Genomic DNA, 17,642 nt, shown 5'->3' with positions numbered 1-17,642 from the left:
AACTTCCTTATTTACTTTCTCCACACCAGTCATGATTTTGTAGACCTCTATCATATCCCCCCCTCAATTGTCTCTTTTCCAAGCTGAAAAGTCCCAGTCCTATTAATCTCTCCTCATACGGCAGCCATTCCATACCCCTAATCATTTTTGTTGCCCTTTTCTGAACCTTTTCCAATTCCAATATGCCTTTTTTGAGAAGGGGCGACCACATCTGCATGCAGTATTCAAGATGTGGGCTTACCATGGATTTATATAGAGGCAATATAATATTTTCTGTCTTATTATCTATCCCTTTCTTAATGATTCCCAACATTCTTTTTGCTTTTTTGACTGCTGCAGCACATTGAGTGGATGTTTTCAGAGAACTATCCACAATGACTCCAAGATCTCTTCCTTGAGTGGTAACAGCTAATTTAGACCCCATCATTTTATATGTATAGTTGGGATTATGTTTTTCAATGTGCATTACTCTGCATTTATCAACATTGAATTTCATCTGCCATTTTGTTGCCCAGTCACCCAGTTTTGAGAGATCCTTTTGTAGCTCTTCACAGTCTGCCTGGGACTTAACTATCTTGAGTAGTTTTGTATCATTTGTAAATTTTGCCTCCTCACTGTTTACCCCTTTTTCCAGATCATTTATGAATATGCTAAATAGGACTGGGCCCAGTACAGACCCCTGGTGGATACAACTATTTACCTCTCTCCATTCTGAAAACTGACCATTTATTCCTACCCTTTGTTTCCTATCTTTTAACCAGTTACCAATCCATGAGAGAACCTTCCCTCTTATCCCATGACTGCTTACTTTGCTTAAGAGCCTTTGGCGGGGGACCTTGTCAAAGGCTTTCTGAAAATCTAAATACACTATATCCACTGGATCCCCCTTGTCCACATGCTTATTGACCCCCTCAAGGAATTCTAGTAGATTGGTGAGGCATGATTTTCCTTTACAAAAACCATGTTGACTATTCCCCAACAAATTATGTTCTTCTACGTGTCTGACAATTTTGTTCTGTACTATAGTTTCAACCAGTTTGCCCGGTACTGAAGTCAGGCTTACTGGCCTGTAATTGCTGGGGTCTCCTCTGGAGCCCTTTTTAAACATTGACTTCACATTAGCTATCCTCCAGTCATTTGGTACAGAAGCTGATTTAAATTATAGGTTACAGATGACAATTAGTAGTCCTGAAATTTCACATTTGAGTTCCTTCAGAACTCTTGGGTGAATGCCGTCTGGTCCTGGTGACTTATTACTGTTTAGTTTATCAATTTGTTTCAAAACCTCCTCTAATGACACCTCAATCTCAGACAGTTCCTCAGATTTCTCACCTAAAAAGAATGGTTCAGGTTTGGGAATCTCCCTCACATCCTCAATCATGAACACCAATGCAAAGAATTCATTTGTTTCTCCATAGTGGCCTTATCATCCTTGAGTGCTCCTTTAGCAGCTCGATCATCCCATGGCCCCACCAGTTCTAATCACGAAAGCACCATAAGCATTTATAAGGTCCTTTACACCCCTCTGGCAATGTAAAGGAGCCTTAAAACTTTTACACCTGTTTTGTACTCCTGGGGGAATTCAAAAAACAGTGGGAACAATTCACTTAGCAGGCAGGCTATTTTTCTCTAACCACTAGACCATGCTTCCTTTCTGCTGGATGTAAATTAAGTTTAAAAAATGAGCTTTTTAAAAAACCTAAGATGTAATTTCTTACGGAAGTGTCTTCTTTCTTGTCAAAATGGCAAATTTTGCAATTTTTTTAACCAGCTTTATTATATAGCGCTTTTAATTTCTGTGAACTTTCCCAAGAGATAATGGACTGAGGCATGAGTTATGCACCTCTGAGCAATGATTCCGTGAAGCATCCCTAATTGGGAAATCATTTAAGCACATGCTGAAATCAATGAGACTTAAGCACGTGGTTAAAGTTGAGCATTTAGTCAAGTGCTTTCCTGAATCAGAATCCTAGAGCTAAGAAGAAAGAGGAACTTGATACTGTTATGTGCCTATCACATTAGTTAGCACTCTTGTTAGCAATCTCAGGAGAGGCCAAGGATTTAGGGTGTGGACCAGTCGCTGGAAAGTTTATTTAAATTATGGCATAGCTTGCTGTCCTAGGGATGTGCTTACTCTTTTTAGTGTATGTTCCTTAGTACAGTTCAATTAACTAGTGTGCTTTTGATGGTTCAATTAGTTGAGTCATCCTAGCCAAAACCATTTTTTATGTTGGACTCTCAGAGTTAGCGCTTCCCAACATCTCAGAGTGCAGCTGCCAATATTGTAATGGTTACACATGGGTGGGAGGGGGCCCCAGGGATCTGTTCTTTATAGTTTTGGTTTTGGTTTCAAACACCATTGACACTGTGCAGGAGCAGTGCACTGGTTTGTACTTCTGTTTACCGGCAATCCTGCATTGCCAAGGGGCTGACCTAAGAAACCTAATAGATATGTTCTATTTCTAGGGTCAATGATTCCTTTTTGACCTCTACTTTTTCTATAGCAGTCAGAGTTTTTCACTGTTTAGACCCTCTCTCGCCTTGGTGGTGATGGGGAACCACTTCTTTTTTTTCCCCCATTATGTTGTCTAATAGTAGCTGTATTTTGCCCTGCCTAAGAGTTGCTATGACTCTCCTGTCTCACTTCAGGTGATACCATTTTAGTTGTCATTTTTCCAGTGTACACTGTACACACTATGCCATATGCTTTCCACACCATCCACCTACTTCCTCAATCACAACCAAAGCATCCCAGCATTTTATTTAATAACTAATTTCCTTTGGCAGTTCACTTACTTTCACAGGTGAATTGAATTAATAGATTTTTGTGACCATTTAAGTAACTGGGCATGCAATGCATAGACCCAAAATCTGCATTTTCATATACAACCAGGAGCAGATTCCTTTCATTGCATTTTGTTAGGCTAGTGAGGAAAGGTACATAGGAACTGTAACACTTGACCAGACCAATAGCCCAGTTAGTCCCAGACCACATCTCCAGCAATGGCCAGGTGCTTCAGAGGAAAGTATAAAACTTCCAAATAATAGTGTGTACCTATTACCAAAGTTGGAAATGGTTGCAGATCAAAAGTGCTAAGAGGTACTTAAGAGTGGAAAATACTGTAGAAAAGCAGAACCAGAATCAACAGTTGTTTTTCTGTATTGGATATTTTAGCCTCTAAGAGTAAGGTTCTTATTACCTGGCACACCAACAGCTGCAGGAAAGACAAAGATAACAGTGAATCGAACAATGAAACGTGCAAATATTTTTCAACACAGCTGAAAAATCCACCATTAATACAAACCATACTGTATGTTATGCTCATCAATAAGAAGGCAAGCAGATGGTTTTGATATGACCATGTCTGTCCCTTGAGAAGACAACATCAGAACTGAAGCAGTGGATTGCCAGACCATTCAGCACCACGACTAATGAGGACTTTGGGTAATGGTATTATGGATAAGGAAGGATGATCATTGGGTCATCAGAGGCAGCAGAGGCGACATCCTGGTAGCTGTAGATATAGAGGGAGGAGAAGACCTGGGAGAATAGTTGGCTCAGAGACAAAAGCTATTCAAGAAGGTGTAGATTCACTTTTCTTGGGACTGAGAAAGGAAACAATTCAAATGAGGGCAGCATTGCAAATATTTCAGGTGCACAAAGCTGGCTACAAATTTTCAGCCCTTTTCTATACTGTGCCTGCTATGAAGAAAAAATGGATGGGTAGCTCCATGGTGGAAGCCAAGAGAGTCTTCATGGGGAAGTGGAAATCTGAAACATCCCATTCTTTTACTAGCTGGCTGAGAGTGTAATTCACCTCTGTACAGAGGAGCTGCTCTAGGCCTATGCATCACTTTTGTCCGACCTAATTTCTCAAAGCAGGGCTTAAGTGGGTCTTTAAATGGAGTGTTGACCTACAGAGGGGTGAATTTCACCCTAACTGAATTCATTCCAGCACTGGAAGAAATATCTGGGGAAAATAAGGATCTCTGAGCATATAGGAAACAACTATATTCCAGAGCAACTTTGGGGCTGACCCTTCTACCCTTTCGTGTTACTCAGATGATTAATACTTACTTATAAGAATGGTCCCATTAAAGCCAATCACACTACTCTTGTGAGTAAGGGTTGCACTATCATATAATTGAATACAATTATCTTCTCCCACATTTATTCCAATGCTATATTCATTTAAATCAAACAATTACCCAATGAGCCCTGCCCTTAGAGCCTTTCCGGGAACACATCTTTATTAAAGAATCTACTTTTGGTTAAAAGAACACTGATGTCAAGTTTGCTTTGTTGTGTACAGTTTTTCTGGAACTGCCTGAATCAGTGATGCTGTTTGGACACATTTTTAAAGTTACATCAGATCTACACAAGCTGTCTTTAAAAAAATGTATCTGTTTTTCTTAGATGTATGAACAGCAAGAAAAACAATACATGGAGGGGAAAAATATCACAGAGGAAATGAAAAAGCTAATAGAATTTCACTAAGGATTTTTCCCCCTCCAAAAATATATCCCTGGCCAATTTGGTCCACGTTTATCCAGTTTTGCACATTTGTATTCATTTCACACAGTTTTCTATCAATTTCCAAAATTCCCCTAGTAGTAATAATTATAACAGCACTTCTCTCTCGTAGAGCACTTTGTAACAGTAGATCTCAAAGTGCTTCGCCATCTTTAATGTACTTATCCTCACAATACCTCTCTGGGGTAGGGAAGTCATGCTGTCGCCATTTGTATAATGAAACAGTGCGAAGGAAAGGTTGTCTGCTCCCTCCCTCGGATTCATTTCCCACTGTAGGAGAACTGCAGGTGCCACCAGGGCTCTAGGGTGTTCATTACAATGTCAGGGAAGAGGGATGAGAACAGCAGTTTCCCTCACCCATTACTAAAACAAACCCAATAGTACCTTTGACCTCGAGACCTCTTCACCTTAAGCTTCCCACTCCACTTGCTGTGAGCCGCAAGCTTCATTTCGTCTAAGTAAAACAAAGCTGAACTGTGCTGTCAGCAAGTCCATCTTCCCCTTTCTACACAACTAGCAATAAGTTAATAAAGCCAAAAATTGACATTTTTCAATTTCCACTTTAGACTTTTCTCCCAGCACCTACTGACTAGCACTGTTTGGGACAAAGCCAGGCAAGTGAGAGACTGTAGGTCATCTACCAGGGGAAACTAGAGCATAGTTTGGTGGTTTGTCAGGGTGGTATAGGGGAGCCACGCAACTAAAGAAGTAAAGGGGTGTTCTTCACCTTTTCTCCTGCTTCTCCAATCAGCGAAGCAATGGTGGGTATGGATGAGTGTTCACATCACACTCCCCATCAGTACCAGGCCCAAGTCGGGGAAACTAATGATCCAACGAACGGACCAAATTCAGTGATAAATCCTGGTCACATGCCACCTGAGGCATGTTGCGCTTATGCTAAGGAGAAGCAAAGCAATATTTGGGTGCTTTTATTCATATTTATTGCCATTGAGCAAGATAAAATAGATGACAGAAATTACTTGCCACCACAGGAAAGGAGATAAACAAGGAGAAGGAGAAAGAGAAGAGAAGGAGCAGGATGGAGAAGAAGAGTTGGATAAGCTCTGCTATCTGGTGATGCTGATAGGTTTAGCTGACCAACCTGAGGAGGAACTATAGTCAAAGAAGCAGAACTCCCTATCTGAGGGATATGATTTCCATTCAGAGACTGAGGATAGCTGTCCCTATGTGAGCTGGCTCTCAGCTGATGGCTTCCAGATTAAGAAAGTCTTTATTACCAATATATCAGGCTAATTAGTAATTATGCGGCCATTGCCATGATTGCTTTTGGCCAGTTTAACAAACCAGCTAATAGAACCATCAGCAGAATGATACAATGATAGGAGCAGTTTCCAAGTGACCAAGGCTCAGAGTTACGAAGTAGGATTGTGAAGAGTTTGAGACTCAGGGCAGGCCACAGAAGGGTGCAAGGGGTTAAGACTCCGGTCTTAAAACACCTGTGCATATCATAGATTCCATAGAGGTGCAGGCCAGAAGGCACCACTAGATCATCTAGTCAGAACCCTTGTATATCACAGGCTATTAAACTTCACCCAGTTACCCCTATGTGAGCCCAATAACTTGGGTTAGACTAAAGGATTCCCCTCCTCAGGAGACTAAACTGTTGTGTGCCACAGGCAAAGAACAAGACAAACAGAGCTGTTCCCTACAATGGCAGGAAATTAATTAAGTGGGATGTGCCCAGATGATCCTAGCAGGCTACCTGTGGCCCATGCTGCAGAGAAAGACCAAAAAAAACCCCAAAAAAACCAACTTCACAGTCCCCACAAATTTGAAAATTCCTTCCCCACCCCAAATTGGTAATCAGCTGGACTCTGTGAATGGGAGCAAGACATGCCAGCGAGGCACCTAAAAAGGGAATTCTCTGTACCACCTCAGAGCACTGCATAACTTTACACTTAGGAGTAGTTCTGCTGAAATGAGTGGGGTTCTGTGCAGCTGTTTGCCACATCAGGGTCTTCATCATCGTTCTTTTGAACAGACAAGTCCCGAGAAAAGATGATTTGCACTAGCGACACCTACACCTCGCTAGGATGTTTTGCTTGATTAAAAGCTATGGCCCCAGGCTGCTGTCCACTTCCATGAATGGAGGGAAGCTAACGCCTGCTGATCCCTGCAAGAGGGGAGTGCAACACAAGGATGGAGCGCTGCCTCTGCAGCGTGCGCCCCTTTTCTGTCCCAGGCAGTGGGAGCCCCTCTCTGGGGGGCTGTGCAGGCTCCAAAGGGCTAGTCCCACGCCTGGGAGAATAGAACCCTACTTTTTTAAACAGAGTTCAGCACGCAGCGGTTCCCAGCACGGTAGCAGAACAGCTGTAAAGAAACAGTAATGGCAGGATGAAACCTAGTCCTCAACAATGCACGATACTATAAATGTTTTCATTCTTAGGAGCGGATGAGGGAGCCTAAAAGCCCACGGAAACACTTGCCTCTAGCTTACATATTTCACTCTCCATTGAAGCCAGTGACAGGTCCCCTCCCATTAGCTGAACTCTGGACTTATCAGGAGCAGACATCTGTAGCCACCGTCTAGTGGGACCACCCATCATCAACAGAAAATACCAGCATGCACTCAGTGAGTAGAGGGAGGTCAGGGGTCACCTGCTCCAACCAGTTGACTAAAAGTATCTCAATAAGGTTTGAATGAAAAGGTCATTTTAAGATACTATGCAATTCACTGACAGGGCACAGCGCAGGAGGGGACAAAGGCAGCAAAAAGAAACTGCTTTATTCTGGCTCTAGGCTGACTTTAGCCATGCTAGAATTCACCATGGCAGCCATTCTGATTAATCAAACTTTGTATTACACAGAGAACGGCGCACTCAGCCCTTCTCCCCTCACCCCCAAAATGGAAAATTTCGCAAAAATAGCTAAAGATGGAAAAATACAATTTTATTTTTTCTGCAAAACACACGCGCACATTTGTTTTGAAAAGGCAACATGTAGGGTGGGGCTAAACCAGCGGTAATTGGTTTAACATCCTCAGTTCCCCATGTTGAGGTGTAAATACAGTTCTAAGTACTTTCAAAGAGTGAAATCTTGCCCTCTTCTCCTATCCGCAGGCATAAATGGCTCTAAACACAGTCAAGCCCCTACGCTTCCAATGCACTAGGGATGCCTGGACAAGCGGCACAAGGAGACATCACTCCCCGATATGTTGGAGAGCAGTGCTCTGCAAACTGAGTTTTCTAAAGACGCTGGGTTCATAACTAGGTAAATCTGTTGATCAAAACTGCCCGCGGAGGAGGAAGAGAGTGGCCATGCATGCAACAGCAGCCATGAAATGGCTCCACTGGTGCTCTGTGTCCTGGCGCCAGATTCCACCCTCTCCCAAAACCCAAGGATAACCCCAGTGCAAAGCCTAGTATGGACTTAAGTTTCGTTTATACCCAAGTGTTTGCCAGTATTAACACCATAATGGCCCACATGAAATAAAAACAGAGGTGAAGGTGGATCAATAGGAAAGAAATGAAGAAGACAGTGAGACACAGAAAGGAAAGGAAGTGAGAGGGAAGAAGGAGGCAGAATGATAAGGGAAAGAAAGGGGTAGCAAATGAAGACCCACTGGCCTGTGCAATGAAGACTTGCAATAGAATCCGATCATAAAGGAGCTTTTATAGCAAGAAACAGTGTCACAGCAGCAGCTCTCAGGACTGAGGGCACCAGTCAGGTTTCCCCTCCCCTAGAGAAGATGATGTTTGTCTATTGTGAGGGTAAGCCCTAACTATGATTTCCGTTCAGAGACTGAGGGAGGCTGTCAGTCATTCCAATGTCTCAGTAAAACTATTTTCAATAGGGGAAGAGCTGTGAGGACATTTTTTTTTATGATCAGATGGTAGGGGGTCATCCTCATCAAGCCCAGGAAGGCAGAGTCTAATAAAAGGGCTAATGGCATAGTGCTTCTAATATGTGGGCACATCAGGTTATCCACACAGGGCCAATCATATGGCAGGACCACAGGGCATGTGACAGTGAGGCGTGTGAGTAGTTGCCTCTCCAGCAGTTTGCAGGTAATGAATGGAAAGGCTCACAGATTTTCCCTGTGTATATCAAGTGTGAGGGCTTAATTTCTTTCTGCCATACACAAGCAGTGGAAGCATACACAGATCCACTGGGGCTGCTTTTCACTTCAGCAGGTGAAGGTGCTGACTCCATTTCCCACAGGCAAGCCAGACGTTATTTTGCTGACTAAAGAAGATGCCACTTAAATTAGCCATATGTTTCAAACCAGTGAGTCATATTTTATACAGAAATGTCTGTGACAGGCTCCATATTAGTGCTGATGAGCTGTATTTTTACAATGTGCACTTTGAGTGCTGTACTATTTATTATTAAAGCTAGAGAACTTTATCTGATTTTTTAATTATGAAACAACAAAGAGTCTATATCATATAAATTAGATATTTTAATAGAAGACACAGTTCTTATATACACTATATTCCCTGCCATGGTGAGGGACCAGCTGATAACCTCTGACTATGTACAGTTAAACCGTACAGTCTAGATTTGCCGCATACACTGAACGAAACAAAGTTTTAATACGGACCTCAAGCATCCTACAGCCTTGGACTTCTGAGTGATGTAATACAGTACAGTAATATGATTAAAACATAGCTTGGTCCTGTCTACACTGAAACCCCAAACAGTATTGTAACTGGGTCCCCCAGGATGGTAGACTTGGCCTCAGGACTGGATATGCCTAAACTACATATACCACTGTGTCAGGGGACCTGGCTACATTACAGTTGTCCCCTTGTACAGCATGGGGAAGTATGATTCCATCTTATAAAATAGTTGGGACAATAAATGTCCCCAAACCATACTAAAATGCATGGCACAGTTCAGGGGACACAGTTCCTATGTACACTCCAGGATGAAACTGTGCTTTAGTCATGTCTGGGAATCAAGCAAAGCCATGCTGTTAACCAGGATTCCCTGAGAGTTGAATTTTTAGTGAAGGTGGAGCCTAAGTGGGAGTCACTAACAGGAGGCTGTATTCATGGTATCATACTGTTTGGCTAATATATATGGGTAATTCAGTGATCTATGAAGCTCTTTTGAAATGATAGTATCACTTTATAAATTGCTCAAGAGACAACCCAATCAAATGTTGATAAGTTCAGTTCTGCAGGAGCCGCCGCACATCCATGGTCCTGCTTTCCTGCAAATCCCCCAGAATTCACACAGATTCAAGGCCAAATCCTCCACAATCCTTCCATTTTTGACAAATCTCCCTGTGCTGCCCAATGCAAAATTAACCTGTGGAACTCACTGCCACAAGATGGTGAGTCCAAGAGGAGTTACAAAAAATTAGACCTTTATAAGATTAATGAGAATTTCCACAGTTAACATTAGATAGCATTTAAAATATGTTTTTAGAAGGAATATAAAATCTTGTGCTCCAGGTCATAAACTAACTACTGACAGAGTTAAGAAGAAACTTCCCTGACGGGCAGGTTATTCCACTATTGTCTGTCCAACTACAAGGTTTTTTGTCCCATCCTTTGAAACATCTGATACTGTCACTGCCAGACACAGGACATTGGACTAGACTGGTCTTTGGTAATTCATATGTGCCAGAGGGTTTGTCTACACTGCATTGTAAACCTGGGTCTGTGGGACCTGGGCTAGTGGACTTGGTGTTTCCTAGCCTGTGCTTGAGTGATTGCTTTCCAGTGTAAACCTGGGTTTACAGTTGCTGGACCTGGCTCTCACAGCTGTGCTGCTTATCCATACTGCACTACAAAAACCTTCTGACTCAGGTCTGCAGCTTGAGCTGTGTCCACCTGCAAAATAACATGGCAATGACTCGAGTCACAGCAGAATTCAGTCTGTGACCCCATCTCCCCTAGCAGGGTCCTGAGTGCTTGCTGACCTGAGTCAGACTGAATTATGTGTGGACAGAAGGAAGGTTTTGGCTCAAACCTGAGTCAGATTCCAGGCTTAGTATGCAGTGTAGATATACCCCAAGTGACTTGACACAGGCCACAGGGAAAATCTGTGCCATAATTAGGATTAAAATTCAGGAACTCCTGAGTCCTATACCCATGTGTTATTTCCTTCACATTTCCAACTCCTGTCAGACCAGAAAGAATGCACAGACCTTGGAATTTCAGTGTGGAACCTCTGCTACTAGACCAGCTGACCATGATTTGGTCTCTTTATCCCCACTGCTGTCACTGCTAAGCATTAGGAAATATACCCACTAGGGAAGATCCTGCAAGCAGAGTTCTTTAGACTAAGAAGCAGAGCTCACATCATTTTGTCGCATGAAATTTCATTGGCAATGTCTGGCACTGCAGCAGAATTTCTACATTCCACTGAGATTCGGAAGTGCACATGGGTTCCGCTACAGCAAAACAAATCACCCCAAGAAACAGAAAGCTCTGAAAAGGCGGGGGATAGGGAAGATGAAAGCTTCAGGTCTGTTTGTAAATTATGTATTATCTGTGCCTCTAATGCCCAGAGATGTAATAAATTTAGAGGTTTCAACAAAAAAGCCCATCACTGACACCTTATACTCCTAAAAGTCATTACTATCCTGGGAGTGAAAATAAAGGAGATAAAACAGTGAACAAATAATCAAAAAAAGGGAAAAATTTCACCATTTTCTGAGGCTGTTTTAAGCTTTTCCCAATAGTTTCAAAACTAGTGCAGGGAAAAATACTGCCTACTAAATTATCCTTTTGATTCGTATTATCTGTGACTTTAGAGATTGAAAGAAATCAGTATTTTCTTGTAAGTTTGATTGCAAAATACAAAATGATTTAGTGATTATTACAAGGAGAGATGAGCCAAAACTGAAACCTCAAATCTTTGGAATTTCAACAGGAGAGTGTGGGATTGGATCCAAATTGCCAGATCTCAGCTTTCCCCAAATGTTGCTTCTAGACTGGTTCCAAACCCAAAGGGTACTATTTGTTATTTCTGGCTTGGATCTTGAAACCTTGTGAGACCCGTTCTTATGATTGGGAAAACCAAAGTTTGGGTTTCAGAAAAACTTTATGATATTTTGAGGGATCTAGAGTTTCTACACCACAAAACAAAGTTTTCCACAAGTTTTGTTATGTAAGTCTCTCTTTTTCAATCTACTCTTTAGCACTTCTTTGGCTTAAAAATCCCTAGAATGGCGTTCCATGTAGTGAGCAATAAAGGGAAAAGAACCAGTGGCCATTTCAACATGTCCTACTAATTCATAAATCCCAGTTCTGTTGGATTTTAATGTATGTGACAATGAAAGTTTTGTACATTTTTTCCAGCCCTTCTCCAGGAGTTGACTGTTGTAGAACCACATGGAAATGACCTCTGCACTATATTGTCCAATTTCTCTGTAAAGCAGGCAATGAGCAATGAAATATTAAGGGCCAGATTCTAGTCCATGTTGTGTGAGTGGTAAGTGGGGGACGCCTCCCCTTCCCCTCCACTTGAAAACATGAACCTTAAACGTGTTAAAAAGAACCCTGTTTTTCTATTGTTTTAAAAATCTCATGATTTCAGGGCACCTGACTCCATGGTTTTTGAATGTTACTGTAGTTCTGTCAACAGTGCTAGAAATTTTGGAGGAGGTGGGGGTGGGAAAATCAGGGCCCTGGCCTCACCCCTTACCTACCTTACCTGCTGGAGGCCTGGAGTTGGCACTGGGAGAAGTACATGCTCCACTTTTTCTAGTGCACCTGGAGGTATTCTCCCTATTCTCTTCTCCACAGGCAGAACATCTATGGGAACTGCCACTGATGCAGTGCTGTTCTGCTGCCCCTATTAAGTAGCTAAACCATGTCCTTAAAAGTGACAGTCTAACCCTATGCATAATAATAATAAAATAATAATACCTCATGTTTGCTGGGATCAAGCTAGGATACCAGATGACTGGAGAATGGGATTGATTGTGCCTCTTTGGAAGGATCAGAGTGATGCAAATGATCCAAACACCTACCAGAGCATCATGCTGTTACATCAGCCTCTCAAAGTTCTTGAGAGAGTTTTGGAGATGACGTTGATGTGCAAGGTGGAGGACAATATTGAGAGAAGCAACACAGCCTTAGGAAGTTAAGGAGTACTATAGATGCAGTGTTTGCAATGAGACAGAAATTTGAAAGAATGATAAATGGGGGGGGGGCGTAACTGCTATGTAGCATTTTTTTGATCCTGAGAAAGCATATGACTTGGTTCCGTGGGAGCTGGTGTTTGGAGTATTGCGATGGATCGGAGGGGCCCTGCAAGAAGTGGAGATGACAGAGGAGCTGTATCAAGGATCAAGAGCTCAGGTGCTAACAAGACATGGAATTTCTGAGAGTTTTGAAGTGATGGTGGACTGAGATCAGGTAGTGCTGCTGAGCCCACTTCTTTTCATCCTAGTTATGGAGTTAATGGGTAGGAGAACCGAGCCCGCGGAGACACAGAGAAAAGTAATATATGCTGACAATCTGGCCCTTTTGGCCGACAGCAAAGAGGAATTGGTAAATATGGTATCAGTGTGAGCATCTGTGTTTGAAGATTGTGCTTTGAAGGTAAACAGAAAGAAAACTGAAGTTACCCAAGTAAGGAAGGTGGAAGACGAACTGTTGATTGAAGTTTCAGGAAAGAAGCTGAATCAGAAGAAACAATTTGTGTACTGGGTAAGTACACTTAGCACCATTGGAGAGAGAGGTGGAGATTTGAAAAGTGTGCCCGGGCAGCAGTGAAAAAGGTGGCACGAGTACTGTGGGATGAACAATCAAGTAAGAAACTGAAAGGAAAAGTGTATGATGCATGTGTTTGACCCTGACTGCTCTATGGTTTGGAAACAGTGGGTCTTACAGAGATGGAAGAAAAGAAGAGAGGGGGGAGGGATAGCTCAGTGGTTTGAGCGTTGGCCTGCTACACCCAGGGTTGTGAGTTCAATCCTTGAGGGGGCCATTTAGGGATCTGGGGGCAAAAATTGGGGATTGGTCCTGCTTTGAGCAGGGGGTTGGACTAGATGACCTCCTGAGGTCCCTTCCAACCCTGATATTCTATGATTCTAAGATACAGGTAGTAGAAAATAATAGAGTGAGGAGAATGGTGGGCAAGTGAAGGGGAGGCAGAATGTCCATAGAAGAAATTAGGGGGAAGATGAACTTGGGACTCTTAGTGATAGATAGACTGGAGAGGGCAGCTTTAGGGTGGGCTGGACATATGAGAAGAATGGGAGAGAACAACCAACAAAGACAGCTTGGGAGGAAGAGGACAGAGAGAAAGGATGTGAAAGACCAAGGATGCAGTGGAAAGACTCAGTAAAAAGAAGTTTGAAGAGAAAAGGAGTGGAAGTCCAAGACCTACAAACCTGTGCCATGGACCGGAAGGAGCAGCAAAGAATCATGGGCACCTCCGACCCTGCATAATGGGGTAAGGAGTTGAGAAGTGAATACTCTCTAGCTCTCACATAGTGCTTTTCATTGGTAGATCTCAAAGCACTTTACAAAGGAGGTCAGTATAACTGTTTTACAAGGCTATGAATTTGAGAGCCTGTGAGGCTCATAAAGATTCTACATTGTTGGCACTGGGTTTCCCCATCTGTGTTATCTACACAACAAAGAGGTGGCCTAAGTATAACCAAAAAGGAGACATCCAAGCACTTTGTAATGTCAGAATCATGAGATGGTTGCCTGACCTTTATTCACAGATTTTCCCTGCTCTATTTTTATCTTAATAAATCAATCCTTCTTATACCCAGCAGCCTCTCTCCTGCCCACCGTCTTATCCACCTCCCCTCCCAGCCTCTTGTTGTACAGCCTCCAAATTCTACTTCTTCCATTACATCTCATGACCAGAAAACTCTGGACTGCAAATTTCAATTAGAGAAGGGGATTCATTTCCTCACAAGCTCAACATCCATCAGGATCCTAAGGCTCCTAGGTCTACACTGAGGCACATAAATTAGGTAGCCTGATTTACAGAAGTGCTGAGTTTTCAAACATTAATCTTTGTTTTACTATAAATTAACTAAAACTTTGAAACAAAAAGTCATTTCAAACTGGAAAATGAATCTTTGCGTTTCAAAAATGTCAAAATGGGACCTTTTGACAAGTTCAAAACTTCTTTTTTTTTTTCCCAAAAATGTGTTGGACTTGGGAGATGTGACAAAAGTGACCCTTTCCTGTGAACCATTTCAGTTTAGACTGAAGTGGGTGTTTTTGTCTGAAATGGTGATTAATTGGAAATGTTTCGTCAGAAAATTCCCAATCGGCTCTAGAGAGAACTAAGTTGTGTCACCCCTTCTTTTCGAGCACCTTACTGCATCCGATGAAGTGAGCTGTAGCTCACGAAAGCTTATGCTCAGATAAATTGGTTAGTCTCTAAGGTGCCACAAGTACTCCTTTTCTTTTTGCGAATACAGACTAACACGGCTGTTACTCTGAAACCTTACTCCATCCTGTTTGCCTCTCCAGTTATGCTGGCCAGCAAGGTCAAAGGACAGAACTTGGGATTCTTCCACTCACCACTTTTCTCTACTCCCCTCCACGTTTACTCCCCCCCATCTCCACCCCCAGTTTGCTGACAGGAGGGACTATCAGGCAAATAATCCCTGCTCACCTCACTGCAGCAAATGTTAGAATCTGAACAGGGCCAAGAAAGGGAATAAGAGGTCTTATTCCCCTTACTCCCCTGCATGGCCAAATAAGGATGGACAATGACCATCTAGCTCTTGATATTTTTAACTCTGGATCACAGTTATTGATCACATGTGGAATAATGTTTCTGGGGGTGATCCTGAGGTTCACATTTATTCATTACTCTCACACACTTCAGTGGGCGTTTTCCTTGAGTGAGGACTAAAGGCTTGGGCTCGGTGGGAGAATGATTCACAGATGCTCTTGAAGAGCAATAAAAAATGACTGCACACAAATGAACAACGTGACACTTACGACCGGTGGTATTCCTGCCAATCAAAAGAAGGCCATAGGAAAACATCCTGAGGAGCTTTACAGACAGGAATGCCCCATGGAAATTTATACATAAACACAAGAGCTTGGCAATACAGTGAAGTGCAGTGTTCCCGCATACCACAATTTAGATTGCTCTGAACTGGTATATTTTTGTATGTCTTGAAGAAAAACATCTTTCTCATTTGCAGAAGATAAATTTAAACACCAGAGTTGCATGCTAGTGCCTGTGGCCTTTTACATATCGGTTTTTACTATTCTAGTCCGTGAGTCATAAATTGGAGCACTTCTCCCATAGGTACGTCTATTCCCAAGGCTACTCACTCAGATTGGCAGATTTTACAAAACAGCATGTTATCCGTAAGAGGTTGAAATTAAAATGGGAAAGGTGGCTGTGTAAGAAGAGGCCCCTAGTAAAATAAACAATGGCTGTGGAGACTGCTGTTTATTTGGACTCCGTGAAGTGGTTCTTTGCAAAGGAAGAGGTGAACAGGCTGCACTGATTCAACAATGAGAAGCAGATTACGATGCTGAAGCTGCAAGTCAGTGCTAGAAGCAGAATTATCACTGTGCTATAACTCCTGGGTTCCCAATGATAACATCTCCTACGTAAGCAATACCAGACTGTTCTTCTTTATAAAAGAGCAGTGACAGTTCAAGACAGAGCCTTGGAAAATGTTATAGGAAACCATCTGTCCTGGGGTTACATCTCATTGACCCATGGTTTGCTTTGTCCGTGTAAGAGTGTCTGCTCTTCTTTTTTATATATTAACGAAAGCAGCAACTGAGGACGGGCCTGATCCTGCAAAGTGCTGCGTTCCCTAAGTTCCAATGGGAATAGACAGCAATCAGCATCACTCAGGAGGCACCCGGCACTTCACAGGATCAGGCCCAAAGGAGGTAACCGGAGATATAAATCTTACCTTATGTGCTCTGGTAACCCTGGCTATTACACATCCATTCTTAGACCTTCTGTTTATTTTCAGCCCTTCCTAAGTTACATTTAAATTTTAGCCAAATTCTGCCCAGTCCTTATGCAAGTGTGTGGGAAAAAATTGTAAGGAGTCTCCCTCCTTTCATGGCTTTTCTGAAGGCCAAGTGGGATTGCAGAACCTGAGCTAACCTGCTGCTCTCACCCTGCTCTTCTAGGAGTGCAAAATACTCCAAAGGGAGCATAGTGAAAGCAAGGCACTGGCCCCATACTACTGCACTGCACCAGCCCACAGAAAAGGACCAGCCTGCAGCCTGCTGTGTATCATAAAGAAGAGCAATAGCAGCTCCACATTGCCCTTTGCTCTGGGCTGTGTTTAACAGGAATGATCTAGCCCACAGATTGCATGATCACTGGGGCACAGAACTGTCTTTAGCTGTAAAGCACCATGTGTACATCTCTGACAATCAAAATCATAAATCCTAACACTCTTCCTGCGTTTTGCAAGGGCCACGTTCATCTATGCTGCTGCGTACATTCGCAGTAATAACAGTTCATAACCCGCATTGCTCTTTTTTAGTACTGGTGGGTGAACTTCCAAAAGTTCCCTTTAGTCTGGGTAAGCTTCGGAAATTTCAGATGCTTTTCTGAACTGCTTCAGTCTGTGAAACCAGACTGGGAATTTCCCAAGGACGCTTGAGGGTGCTTGACTTGAATTTACTTCTTTTCTTGATCCAGCAAAACCCAAATCTGTTGACCTTCATGCCATATTTCAAAGCCTATTTATTCCCTCAAGTTTGTTCGGGAGTGAATTTTCTGGGAAGGGTCAAGTTTTTCATTGTAACCGGGGAGTGTTTTAGATATTTTTCTTGTCAAGATATCAATTTAGATGTATATTAGAATACATGGGTCGTTCTGTAAACTCCTTGGGACTTATATTGTGGGGCACATATTGAATAAGTCAGCCCAGTAATGTCAAAGGGACTATTTGTGAGAGTAATTGCTCATCAACATAAGTAAGGGGCTCCCGGTTCTGGTCCATTGTTAGCACTGGACAAACAACATATAATAACAATGCACCTAAAACCTTAAGATAGGTGCATTGTATAAGCTGAATAAATGATCCCACAGTAGCCAAGCTAACATGGAAAGTAAGTGGCTAGGTTTGTCTGAGTAAGTAAAAAAATATGGTGATATTAACACCATTTGGAATGGCATATGAGAGCTGTACATTTTACTGTGTAATAGAATCCCACAG

This window comes from Lepidochelys olivacea, assembly GCF_965140295.1.
Source record: "Lepidochelys olivacea isolate rLepOli2 genome assembly, chromosome: 2".
Lineage (NCBI taxonomy): Eukaryota > Metazoa > Chordata > Testudines > Cheloniidae > Lepidochelys > Lepidochelys olivacea.
Note: the sequence above shows the minus strand (reverse complement) of the source record.